Genomic DNA, 14,074 nt, shown 5'->3' with positions numbered 1-14,074 from the left:
GTGCACTTGAAGGGTTTCTCTCCCGTGTGTGTTCTCTGGTGTTTTTTAAGAGTAGATGAATCTGAAAATGCTTTCCCACACACACTGCACCTGAAGGGTTTCTCTCCCGTGTGTGTTCTCTGGTGTGGTTTAAGAGCAGATGAATCTGAAAATGTCTTCCCACATACAGTGCATTTGAAGGGTTTCTCTCCCGTGTGTTCTCTGGTGTTTTTTAAGAGAAGATGACTGTGAAAATGACTTTCCACACACACTGCACTTGAAGGGTTTCTCTCCCGTGTGTGTTCTCTGGTGTGTTTTAAGAGCAAATGAATCTGAAAATGTCTTCACGCACACAGTGCACTTGAAGGGTTTCTCTCCCGTGTGTGTTCTCTGGTGTCTTTGAAGATGAGATGAATCTGAAAATGCCTTCCCACACACACAGCACTTGAAGGGTTTCTCTCCCGTGTGTGTTCTCTGGTGTGTTTTAAGAGCAAATGAACCTGAAAATGTCTTCCGACACACACTGCACCTGAAGGGTTTCTCTCCCGTGTGTGTTATCTGGTGCATTTTAAGATTAGATGAATCTGAAAATGTCTTCCCACACACACTGCACCTGAAGGGTTTCTCTCCCGTGTGTGTTCTCTGGTGTGTTTTAAGAGTAGATGAATCTGAAAATGCCTTGCCACACACACTGCACTTGAAGGGTTTCTCTCCCGTGTGTGTTCTCTGGTGTCTTTGAATATGAGATGAATCTGAAAATGCCTTCCCACACACACAGCACTTGAAGGGTTTCTCTCCCGTGTGTGTTCTCTGGTGTGTTTTAAGAGCAAATGAACCTGAAAATGTCTTCCGACACACACTGCACCTGAAGGGTTTCTCTCCCGTGTGTGTTATCTGGTGCATTTTAAGATTAGATGAATCTGAAAATGTCTTCCCACACACACTGCACCTGAAGGGTTTCTCTCCCGTGTGTGTTCTCTGGTGTGTTTTAAGAGTAGATGAATCTGAAAATGCCTTGCCACACACACTGCACTTGAAGGGTTTCTCTCCCGTGTGTGTTCTCTGGTGTCTTTGAATATGAGATGAATCTGAAAATGCCTTCCCACACACACAGCACTTGAAGGGTTTCTCTCCCGTGTGTGTTCTCTGGTGTGTTTTAAGAGCAAATGAACCTGAAAATGTCTTCCGACACACACTGCACCTGAAGGGTTTCTCTACCGTGTGTGTTCTCTGGTGCATTTTAAGATTAGATGAATCTGAAAATGTCTTCCCACACACACTGCACCTGAAGGGTTTCTCTCCCGTGTGTGTTCTCTGGTGTGTTTTAAGAGTAGATGAATCTGAAAATGCCTTGCCACACACACTGCACTTGAAGGGTTTCTCTCCCATGTGTGTTCTCTGGTGTGTTTTAAGAGCAAATGAATCTGAAAATGTCTTCCCACACACACTGCACCTGAAGGGTTTCTCTCCCGTGTGTGTTCTCTGGTGAATTTTAAGAGCAGATGACTGTGAAAATGCCTTCCCACACACAGTGCACTTGAAGGGTTTCTCTCCTGTGTGTGTTCTCTGGTGAATTTTAAGAGCAGATGACTGTGAAAATGCCTTCCCACACACAGTGCACTTGAAGGGTTTCTCTCTTGTGTGTGTTCTCTGGTGGGTCTCAAGAACAGATGGCCATGCAAATGCCTTGTCACACACAGTGCACTTGAAGGGTTTCTCTCCTGTGCGAGTTCTCTGGTGCTGTGTCAAATTTCCAGTCCGATCCGTGCTGTATGCACGCTGGTCGCATTGTTGACTTGTCGTACCGAGCTGCGCTGAGTGCCTTTGCTCCATCAGACCAGCGTCAGCTGCAGACAGAAAATAAGAATATCCACACCATCTACACGTCAGTATCGAGCCATGGAGGAATTAATATATACAGTCACACGTGACTTACACGTCTATATTCATTCATATATTCACGACTAGCTATACTACCCGGCTTCGCCCGTGACTTGGATCCACCACGTCCGGCCGCCTTTGTCTCCCCAGTGGCGATGTTTACATCGCAACAGTTACTCGTTTGAGGCTGAGTCGACCTAGGGGAGGCCCAGAAGTGGTTCAAATAATCGTCGCCGGTGGTGGCCGTGAGCGGGAATCGAACTCGGGTCACCGGGTTCGTAGCGCGGCATAGCGCTAACCACTACACTACAATGCGTTACGCTTCCACACACACACAGACACACACACAGACACACACAGACACACACAGACAGACACACAAAGACACACACACACAGACAGACACACACACACACAGACACACAGACACACACACAGACACAAACACACAGACACACACAACAACAACAACCGCCATTCGCCACTAAGTGGCGGTGACGTCACCACGACGCTTGTGCCAGGCTATGTGCACCCTGAGGACACGTGAAGTGTCGAACGCCCGCTGGCAGGAGGTCACGGGGCAGACCCAGGTGCCACGGGTCGACTGACTGAGATGACTGGCTGATGCACCACCTGTGCCCCCTACTGTGCCACCCGGCGCTCCGCTCGTTGTTGTGAGCGTCGCTCCTCCGCCCTCCGTTGTTGTTGGAGGGCGACTACCTCCAACTGCCCAGTAGCATCCTTCACGAGCCTCCTCCACAGAGGCCGATCTTGACACCGCTGGTACCAGTCATCGGCAAGTCCACTCAGCTCCACGTCCTCCTGTACCACATCACTCCATCTCTTCTCTAGCCCGTGCCGCGCCCGCTTTGCCGCCTCAATCCGGCCGAACAAAAGCTGTTTTGGCATGCGGTGGCTGGGCATGCGGGCTACATGACCCAGCCATCGCAGCCTTGCCCGCCGGAGGAGCTCACCGATGGGACCTTGCCCAGATCTTTCAAGGATTTGTGAGCTCCTCACACAATCCAGTCTGGTTAAACCCAGGATGGATCGTAGGCAGGCCAGCCTAAATGTTTCTAACTGGCGAAGATGTTCCATTAGGGGGGTCCACGTTTCGCAAGCGTAGAGAAGGGAGGAAATGACCGTGGCCGAGAAGACCTGAAGCTTAGTGCGGAGCGACAGACCAGGTAGCTTCCACACAGCGTTACGCAACCGATGAAAAGATATTGCCGCTCGACTGATTCGGAGTGAGACCTCTGCTGTTAAACTGGAGCCAGTCATAAGCACACTGCCCAGGTATGGGAAACTCTCCACTCTCTCCACAACTGGCCCATCACCGATCGGGAGTTGTGGGGGTGGAGTGTCCGATGGTACAAAATACCCAGGCAGGTGCTTAGTTTTGGTGGGGCTGATGGTAAGGCCCCACCTCTTAGTGGCACGCTCCAATCTCAGCAGCAGCATCTCCAACTCCTCCTCTGACTGAGCAGCTATTACCAAATCATCAGCATACATAACGTGGTTGAGCAATAGGGAGCCATCCCTTGACCGCACCCGGGCATCGATCAGCCTCCCATTATATCTGTACCATATGGAGATTCCCCCGGTACAGCTATTGAAGGCTTCACGAACTACGTGGTCAAAATAGATGTTAAATAATGTGGGAGCCAGAGGACATCCCTGTCGCACCCCAAGGTGTACAGGGAATGGCTCTGACTCCCGGCCACGTAGTTTTACCCGGGCCCGCTCACCATCATGAAGGTCCTTAATGATCGTGAGCAGAGGGTCAGGTACTCCAAAAGCACGAAGAACGACCCAGAGCCCAGGCCTACTGATGGTATCATAGGTCTTGACCAGGTCAATAAAGCAGAGATGTAGGTCTTGTTGGAATTCCCTACACCTCTGCTGTAGCAGACGGACAGAAAATATGGCATCTGTGCAGGACCGCCCTATCCTGAAACCGCATTGGGGCTCCGCAAGCCTCTCCTCAGCATGCCTGGCAAGGCGATGCTGAATAATCCTTGCCAGGACCTTTCCCGGCACACTGAGGAGTGAGATGCCCCTGTAGTTGTTACAGTCTGTGCGGTCCCCCTTCTTAAAAAGAGGGACCACCAGGGCATCCTTCCAATCCTGCGGAACCCGTCCAGTGGTCCAGACTGTTGTTATGATGTCATATAGGGCAGTCTGTGCACAAACGCCGCCCTCCCTCAGCATTTCGCTTGGGAGATCATCTCTGCCCGCTGCCTTTCCTGGTCTCAGACTCCGGATCGCCTTCAGTACTTCCTCAACAGATGGCACCTCAGCCAGCCACTCACAGGGGGTGACTTCTTCGAATATTTGAGGCACCGCAGCCTCAGCAGGGTCATCCTCATTTTGTGCCACGATGTTTTCCTGGCTGAGGGATTTTCCCTCCCCCAGGACCTCACAGAAATGCTCAGCAAATCTGCAAACCTGTTCCTGGGGGTCGGAGATTGGATCACCGTTTTTTCCCCTAATGATGGTAATAGGTGTGGCGCTGCAGGTTACTTTTTTGATGGAGTTAAATAGAGATTTGTGATCACGGGCCACACACACACAGACACACACACAGACACACACACACAGACACACACACACAGACAACGCTAACCGCTACACTACAATGCGTGACGCTTCCACGTGCGAGGGGCACGTGACAGATGTGACGTCACAGCTCACTTGCCGTGCAAAAAATCTATACATTATTGAGCTCCCCCGTCCCCCTTAAAACAACACAAAAGTGTATTTGTATAATGTTTGCACGGTGTACAGTCTGGAAAGTACCCACATGGCAAATTTCCAGTTTGTTGCATGTCGGGAAGTACGCTAAACATTTTGAACAGACAACACACACAATCACAACTTTGCCTTTTATATATATTTGGAGATGCAGTGAAAAACTTTCCCAAATTCATCACGCGGTTTCAGTTTTTTGGTTATAGTCCCGTGAGCCATTCGGCTCTTGAATCGGGTGCAACCACAACAAGCAACAAAACAAAAACACGACCAAGAAAAACATCTTACAGTGACTGTGTGTGACTGTGCAAACAGCACTGTCATGGCACGCAATGAGAGGGCAAATGTCATAAATATTCCTGTAAGCCCTCGCATCAACATTAATGTTGCCATAGAAACGTTGTGGGGTTTTTTGCTTCATTTAAGAAAAGAAAAATTATTATCTGTTATTTTTATTTTATTTTCTATCTACGTGACTTTACCGAAAGAACCAAGAATATTAATTCCTGCAGTCACCAAAGTTTTAAGTCAAAACATTCACACACGTTGACAAAGCCTCACCTTGTGTTGTTGTGGGCAGGTCGCTTCTGATAACAAGAGCGGTATAGCAGCTCAAGCGGGCTTGGCCTGCTAGAAAAAGAAAATAAAAACTGCGTTAATATTTACAATGAAACAAAGTTACAAAGTGGCGAGCCGGGTGAAGACAAATTAAACTTAAGCGAGATAATTAAAGTGAACGCAATCAGGCGAGGGCAGGAGGCAAGGCCCCGCGTGGCTAGGCCCCGCGCTGTAAAGTTCCAACCTGGACATCGATTCCCATGCTCGATGCTACTCAATTGACATCCCTACGAGAGAGAGGCTCTACCTTGGTAAACAACAACAACCACCACCACGACCACCACCACCACAACGATGAGAATTTCTCACCTCGGATTTCAGTGCAAGCGCGCACACGGCAGCTTCCTGTTACTTCGCGACAGCAGGAAGTAGTATGACGTCACTTCCCTCCCACCAACGGCTCTCCAACTGAATAAATTATGTTAATGATGCCGGCCCATATGTCGAGGGATGGGGGCGTGGGCGCTGAACCCGTCGAAATAAACTCGCGACGGCTTTAACGGACACATTATGTTAATGAGCCACCAGTCACTGGGCGTAGCTTTGCCCAAATAAGGATTGCCACTGGACCGATATCGGCAGACCCAAGCGGAGGTGACGTCACGCTCAAGAGCGCGGGGGACGGCGGAGGGGTGAATACCTTGGTGACATTACGTCAGTAGCGAGGTACACCTCCCCCTGGCGTTTCACGCCGATGAGGTAATGCAGAGTGGTGACGTCACAGAGTTGGAGTTTAAGTTGATTTAGATTCATTTTCCATTGCTCCTTCCCTTGGGTGTGTGAGCTCAGCTACAACGTGGACATTATTGAGTATACACTGTGTGTGTGTACACTGTGTGTATGTACACTATGTCACTGTGTGTCGCTGTGTGTCACTGTGTGTGTCACTGTGTGTGTCCGGCAAAACAACCCCCTACCTCCTCGCGGTGCCGGACGGGCAACTCTGTCGTGGACAGTGCTGTGGCGGGAGATCCAATTTTGATTGGCTCCTCCCCTCATGGCATATGTGTCCACCACAGGGGCTAAACGGGGGCTCTGGACGGGTGCGAGGGGCTGGTAACCCCTCCACCTTCAATTAATTACCACAAAACCACGAATTAAAGTGAAATATGTAACAACTAAGCTTGTGCCGGAGGCCCCGGGGGGCCAGGCGTCTATGACGTCTCCTGGCCAAACCCCAATTGGCGGAGCCAGGAGATTGAATACCTACCCTCGGGGCTACTCCAGAAACAACGAAAAGCCACTACGGGTGGCCACGTGGAATGTTCGAACGCTCACTGCAGAGGAGAGGCTGCCACTCCTCTGTCGGGAGCTGGACCGGTACCGCCTGGATCTATGCGGCATTCAGGAGGTCCGGTGGACCGGCTCTGGCTCCTGCCACCATGAGGGGTGAACAGTCCTCTACTCGGGGCAGCAGACTGCCAAACAACAGGGTGTGGGTCTTCTTTTGAACAAAAGAATGAAGGGGGCGTGGGAGCGTGGCGGTGAGGTGTGGGAAGCTGTAAGCCCCAGGCTACTTTGGGCTCGCCTTCCCATCAACCGGAGGCGAGGAATGGTGGTCGTGGTTACTTATGCCCCCACCGAAGATGAACATCCGTGGAGGGATGCAGGCAAAGCCGATGAGTCAGATGCCTTCTATGACCTCCTGTCACAGGTGCTGGCTAAAGTGGCCCCTCGGGATAGAGTCATCATGTTGGGTGACTTCAATGCCCGAGTTGGTCATGATACTGGCACCTGGTCTGGAGTGATTGGAGGGCATGGGCCAGATCAGCTCAATAACAATGGTAGGAGGCTGCTAGATTTTTGTGCAGCCCATGGGCTTGTAATTACCAACACGCTGTTCCGGCATCGGCGCATCCACACAACATCATGGATGCATGCCGGGTCCAAGCAAGAACATCTGCTGGACTACATAGTGACGGACCAGCGAATGCGAGCCCATGTCCTTGACACCAGGACCTACCGTGGAGCTGATCTGCCCTCTGACCATCGACTAGTCATCTGTAAGATGCGCCTGCCATTCTTCCACTCCGGTGGTGGGTGTACACCCAGGACCCCATTCCAACCTAAAGTGGCCTGGTCTCAGTTATCTGATGAAAGTTGCAAGCGAGAATTTCATCATCGCTTGCGGCTGGGATTGGCATCGTCCCCGACTCCTCCTGATGTCGAGGGTAAATGGGCGAGGTTTAGGACTGTGACTCATGCAGCTGCAATGGCTGCTTTGGGTACGCGGTCCAGACCTCCCCAGACACCCTGGATGACAGAGGAGTTGTTCAGGATGGTTGAGAAAAAGCGACAGGCCCACTGTCATCGGCTACAGAATCCCACGTCAGAGAATGAGGAGGCTTACCGCAGCCTTCGCTCGGAGGTTCGGAGAGCCGTGAGGCGCTGCAAGGATGGGTGGTGGTCGCGGGTTGCTGAGGAGATGGAGTCTGCCTCAGTGGCCCGTGATCACAAATCGCTATTTAACTCCATCAAAAAAGTAACCTGCAGCGCCACACCTATTACCATCATTAGGGGAAAAAACGGTGATCCAATTTCCGACCCCCAGGAACAGGTTCGCAGATTTGCTGAGCATTTCAGTGAGGTCCTGGGGGAGGGAAAATCCCACAGCCAGGAAAACATCGTGGCACAAAGTGAGGATGACCCTGCTGAGGCTGCGGTGCCTCAAATATTGGATGAAGTCACCCCCTGTGAGTGGCTGGCTGAGGTGCCATCTGCTGAGGAAGTATTGAAGGCGATCCGGAGTCTGAGACCAGGAAAGGCAGCGGGCAGAGATGATCTCCCAAGCGAAATGCTGAGGGAGGGTGGCGTTTGTGCACAGACTGCCCTATATGACATCATAACAACAGTCTGGACCACTGGACGGGTTCCGCAGGATTGGAAGGATGCCCTGGTGGTCCCCCTTTTTAAGAAGGGGGACCGCACAGACTGTAACAACTACAGGGGCATCTCACTCCTCAGTGTGCCGGGAAAGGTCCTGGCAAGGATTATTCAGCATCGCCTTGCCAGGCACGCTGAGGAGAGGCTTGCGGAGCCCCAATGCGGTTTCAGGAAAGGGCGGTCCTGCACAGATGCCATATTTTCTGTCCGTCTGCTACAGCAGAGGTGTAGGGAATTCCAACAAGACCTACATCTCTGCTTTATTGACCTGGTCAAGGCCTATGATACCATCAGTAGGCCTGGGCTCTGGGTCGTTCTTCGTGCTTTTGGAGTACCTGACCCTCTGCTCACGATCATTAAGGACCTTCATGATGGTGAGCGGGCCCGGGTAAAACTACGTGGCCGGGAGTCAGAGCCATTCCCTGTACACCTTGGGGTGCGACAGGGATGTCCTCTGGCTCCCACATTATTTAACATCTATTTTGACCACGTAGTTCGTGAAGCCTTCAATAGCTGTACCGGGGGAATCTCCATATGGTACAGATATAATGGGAGGCTAATCGATGCCCGGGTGCGGTCAAGGGATGGCTCCCTATTGCTCAACCACGTTATGTATGCTGATGACTTGGTAATAGCTGCTCAGTCAGAGGAGGAGTTGGAGACGCTGCTGCTGAGACTGGAGCGTGCCACTAAGAGGTGGGGCCTTACCATCAGCCCCACCAAAACTAAGCACCTGCCTGGGTATTTTGTACCATCGGACACTCCGCCCCCACGGCTCCCAATCGGTGATGGGGCAGTTGTGGGGAGAGTGGAGAGTTTCCCATACCTGGGCAGTGTGCTTATGACTGGCTCCAGTTTAACAGCAGAGGTCTCACTCCGAATCAGTCGAGCGGCAATATCTTTTCATCGGTTGCGTAACGCTGTGTGGAAGCTACCTGGTCTGTCGCTCCGCACTAAGCTTCAGGTCTTCTCGGCCACGGTCATTCCCTCCCTTCTCTACGCTTGCGAAACGTGGACCCCCCTAATGGAACATCTTCGCCGGTTAGAAACATTTAGGCTGACCTGCCTACGATCCATCCTGGGTTTAACCAGACTGGATTGTGTGAGGAGCTCACAAATCCTTGAAAGATCTGGGCAGGGTCCCATCGGTGAGCTCCTCCGGCAGGCAAGGCTGCGATGGCTGGGTCATGTAGCCCGCATGCCCAGCCACCGCATGCCGAAACAGCTTTTGTTTGGCCGGATTGAGGGGGCTAAGCGGGCGCGGCACGGGCTAGAGAAGAGATGGAGTGATGTGGTACAGGAGGACGTGGAGCTGAGTGGACTTGCCGATGACTGGTACCAGCGGTGTCAAGATCGGCCTCTGTGGAGGAGGCTCGTGAAGGATGCTACTGGGCAGTTGGAGGCAGTCGCCCTCCAACAACAACGGAGGGCGGAGGAGCGACGCTCACAACAGCGAGCGGAGCGCCGGGTGGCTAAAGCACAGCAGGTTGGCACAGTAGGGGGCACAGGTGGTGCATCAGCCAGTCATCTCAGTCAGTCGACCCGTGGCACCTGGGTCTGCCCCGTGACCTCCTGCCAGCGGGCGTTCGACACTTCACGTGGCCTCAGGGTGCACATAGCCTGGCACAAGCGTCGTGGTGACGTCACCGCCACTTAGTGGCGAATGGCGGTTGTTGTTGTTGTACACTGTATATATACACTGTGTTCCCTGTGTGTGTACACTGTGTATACTGTATGTATAGTGTGTGTGTACACTGTGTGTGTGCAATGTGTACATTGTGTGTGTACACTGTATGTACACTGTGTGTACAGTGTGTATACACTGTGTGTGTACAGTGTGTGTACATTGTGTGTGTACACTGTGTGTGCACACTGTGTGTGTACACTGTATGTACAGTTTGTGTCCGCATTGAACCGAACCCCCGGCAAGGCCATCTACTTAATGACGAGAGAAAATTCACGCGAAATGTCCTTTTCAATGAAGTCTTCCAGATGAAAATTGATACAAGCTTTTAATGAAGAAATAAAATCATCTAATTCAAAACACAACACAATTCAAAGATGTTTCATTTTAAAACTTCAAAACGGAGCAAGGGGTGCTTGTGTGAATTCGTCCTTTGTGTGCAAATGTTGTGACTTTCCTGGCATGAAGGCCGTCAATGTGTTGGACCCTTATTGGTGCACAGCGTCTCAACAACAGCAGTGGGGTTTGCTTCAACCGATAGGTAACGAACATCCAGACGTCAATCAGCAGGGTGCATTTATAGTCCCAGTTAGACAAAATCTACATCAACACGTAAGACAAAACTACAATTCGTGTTGTAGAGAATGTACCTCCTCCTATACGTGTAACTTTCAAGTGGTATGCCTTGTAACTGATGAATGATCCGAGCGTGCTACCTATTTCAAAGACAATGAGTTGCTCCAGATGCTTCGTGGAACACAAAAACACCGTTTGACCTGTATCACAAGAACAACGGGTCCCACCTGAGTTCTCTGTACAGGTTACTTTCAAATACACACACACACTTTGTCCTAACATCACTTATTCAATGTTTGACCCTTACAGATCAAATGTTACAAGTATGCACAAAACCAGACAAGTATACATTCTAAATTATTGACAGGCATATTAACAAAATTGGATTACTGCAGTGAAATATACTGCATCACGTTACATCGTATTAACAAACTTTTAAAAAAATGCACAGTCTGCTTCACAGTGTATGTAAAACATACTATTGTGTCATTCAAAACGAGTAGGCCATTGCATGCTGGCGTCTGAGTGAAAATGTAGCAAATTCTAAACATTACCTACAAAGTACACAACTGAGATGACACATCAATCATCGCCCCTTACTGACAGGCTCCTGTCCACATGCAGGCCGGTGCAGGGCCACCACCTTGTGCCACACAGGGGCAGCTGCTACTTGGGGATGCTCTTCGAGTGTTTCAGACGAGGTACAACACAAAACTCCGAGTTGCTGAGGTGGTTAAGCAAGCACCATGAATGCTTGGGAGCTTATTGGCTCTTGCTCCTGGTTAGAGATCTACCCAACCCACGGGCCCACAAAGACTGGCCGCCCTTACTCTGCAGGATGAACCTAAGAAATGAGTGTTCAACTTCACGTTCTAATCATTAAAGGCCTGTGACAAAGGTGCATCTATTGTAGCGACATCGTCTTTGGCTTACACATCTACCGGGTCTCCACTTGACTTTGTATTGTCTAGGAGCAAGTCCACCCACACCTCCACTTCCACAAACTGCTGGGAGTTGCCTCGCTCTGCCTCAGTCAGAATTCTCCTCCTGCTTCACGATGTGAAGGTCCCATTTTGGAGTTGAATCTTCATCTTCACATTTTACCTTCACTTCTTCGCTCATCACTTCTTCACATTTCACCATCACCTCTTCATATTTCACCTTCACCTCTTCATATTTCACCTTTATACCTTAAAAGTGTCTAAGCTAGGATTTTCGTCCGGTTCTTGTTTCATGAGGGATGGGCTCATTGCGGCACTTTGACTTTCACAAGCTGATTTCAGACTCAACTCCTTGTGGATCTTCTGATGCTTCTGTGTTCTCTGGTGTACTTGAAGATTTGATGAATGTGCAAATGCCTTCCCGCACACACTGCACTTGAAGGGTTTCTCTCCCGTGTGTGTTCTCTGGTGTACTTTAAGATGTGGTGACTGTGCAAACGCTTTCCCGCACAGAGTGCACTTGAAGGGTTTCTCTCCCGTGTGTGTTCTTTGGTGTATTACAAGATTACATGAATCTGAAAATGTCTTCCCACACACACTGCACTTGAAGGGTTTCTCTCCCGTGTGTGTTCTCTGGTGTTTTTTAAGAGATGACCGTGAAAATGCCTTCCCACACACACTGCACTGGAAGGGTTTCTCTCCCGTGTGCGTTCTCTGGTGTAATACGAGATTATATGACTGTGTAAACGCCATCCCACACACACTGCACCTGAAGGGTTTCTCTCCCGTGTGTGTTCTCTGGTGTGTTTTAAGAGCAGATGAATCTGAAAATGTCCTCCCACACACACTGCACTTGAAGGGTTTCTCTCCCGTGTGTGTTCTCTGGTGTACTTTAAGATGTGGTGACTGTGCAAACGCCTTCCCGCACAGAGTGCACCGGAAGGGTTTCTCTCCCGTGTGTGTTCTCTGGTGGGTCTGAAGAACTGATGGCCATGCAAATGCCTTGTTACACACAGTACATTTGAAGGGTTTCTCTCCTGTGCGAGTTCTCTGGTGCCGTGTCAAATTTCCAGTCCGGTCCGTGCTGTATGCACGCTGGTCGCATTGCTGACTTGTCGTACCGAGCTGCGCTGACTGCCTTTGCTCCATCAGAACAATTCTGCAGAGGAAGCGTCAGCTGCAGACAGAAAAAAATAATATCCACACCATCTACACGTCAGGTACAGAGGAATGCACACGTAACTTACACGTCTATACTTATTAATATATGCATGATGTAGTGAAAAAGTTTCCCAAATTAATCAGATTTGATGAATCTGCAAACGCCTTCCCGCACAGAGTGCACCTGAAGGGTTTCTCTCCACGGGCTGCTATGGCACACAATGATAGGGCAAATGTCATTAATATGCCTGGAAGCCCTCGTATCTTCAAAATGAATATTAACCCAAAACTCTAAGCACACAATTTCGGCTGACTATAAAAGGAATATTTACGAAAGCTAAATTCAGCTGACATAGCAAAGGGTGTTGAAAACAATACTATTTCTATTCTTAGTTTTTTCGGTAACCATAACTCAAACGGTCGTTTGAGTTATGGTCTCAAACGGTCGTTTGAGTTATGGTCGAAACGTCGTGAGAATTGTTTGTTTTATATATATTTTATTATTTTGTTGTTTCCCTTCAACGTGACTTTACCGAAAAAACTAAGAATATGAATTACTGCAGTCACGAAAGCTTTAAATCAAAATTTAATACTATTTCTGTTATGCAGAAATGCATTAATTAATTTTCGATTTAAAGCTTTCGTGACTGCAATGATTCATCTTCTTTGGTTCTTTCGGTAAAGTCACGTAGAATGATAATAAAATAATAAATTGATAAAATAAAATAACACAATAATATTCTCACGACGTTTCGGCCACAACACAAGCGGCCTTCATCAGGTGAAGGGGGCGAGACTGTCTGGTAGGACAGCGCTGGAGTGAAAGAGCCACGTTCAGATACGGCCTTTAAGCTGTGTGAGAGGAACAAAGCTGAAATTTGAGGGCGCTTTGTTCCTCTCACACAGCTTAAAGGGCGTATCTGAACGTGGCTCTTTCACTCCAGCGCTGTCCTACCAGACAGTCTAGCCCCCTTCACCTGATGAAGGCCGCTTGTGTTGTGGCCGAAACGTCGTGAGAATATTATTGTGTTATTTTATTTTATCAATTTATTATTTTATTATCATTCTACGTGACTTTACCGAAAGAACCAAAGAAGCATTAATTAATGTTCAATCGCAACTTAGAGGTGTGAATCCAGGCTCAGATGTCCTTGAATGCTGGGTTGAACAGTTCTGACTTCAGCTGAATGTGTGTGCTGTGTTCACCTCCTGTTTCCATTCTTATAAATAGTTCCAGAGGAAAACAAAATAAACTATTGCTTTGATATAACCTCCGTGTGCAATAGAGTTAATAGACTTTACTGCAAACACAAACTTGACACTGTCACACACTGCCATGAGTAAACAGGTGGTGGTGTGACCAGCACCATGCCTGGCCACCTTCATCTGCTCAGCATTAATTCTTCCTCACTCCACCAAGTAATGAATCGAGGATCAATCAACATAGCCGAGGCTATCCGTGTCTCTGTCTCTCTCTCCCCGTGGTGAAGGTGTTCCCCTCCACACATTCAGAGTCAACAGCGGCACGCGCTTAGCGTCTTTGACCGATAGATACATTGACACACGTATTGTTGGTTCTTTCAGTAAAGTCACGTAGATA

This window comes from Petromyzon marinus, unplaced genomic scaffold, assembly GCF_048934315.1.
Source record: "Petromyzon marinus isolate PM22_M1 ecotype Great Lakes invasive population unplaced genomic scaffold, UKy_Petmar_22M1.pri1.0 PM_G_Scaffold_9, whole genome shotgun sequence".
NCBI lineage: Eukaryota > Metazoa > Chordata > Hyperoartia > Petromyzontiformes > Petromyzontidae > Petromyzon > Petromyzon marinus.
Note: the sequence above shows the minus strand (reverse complement) of the source record.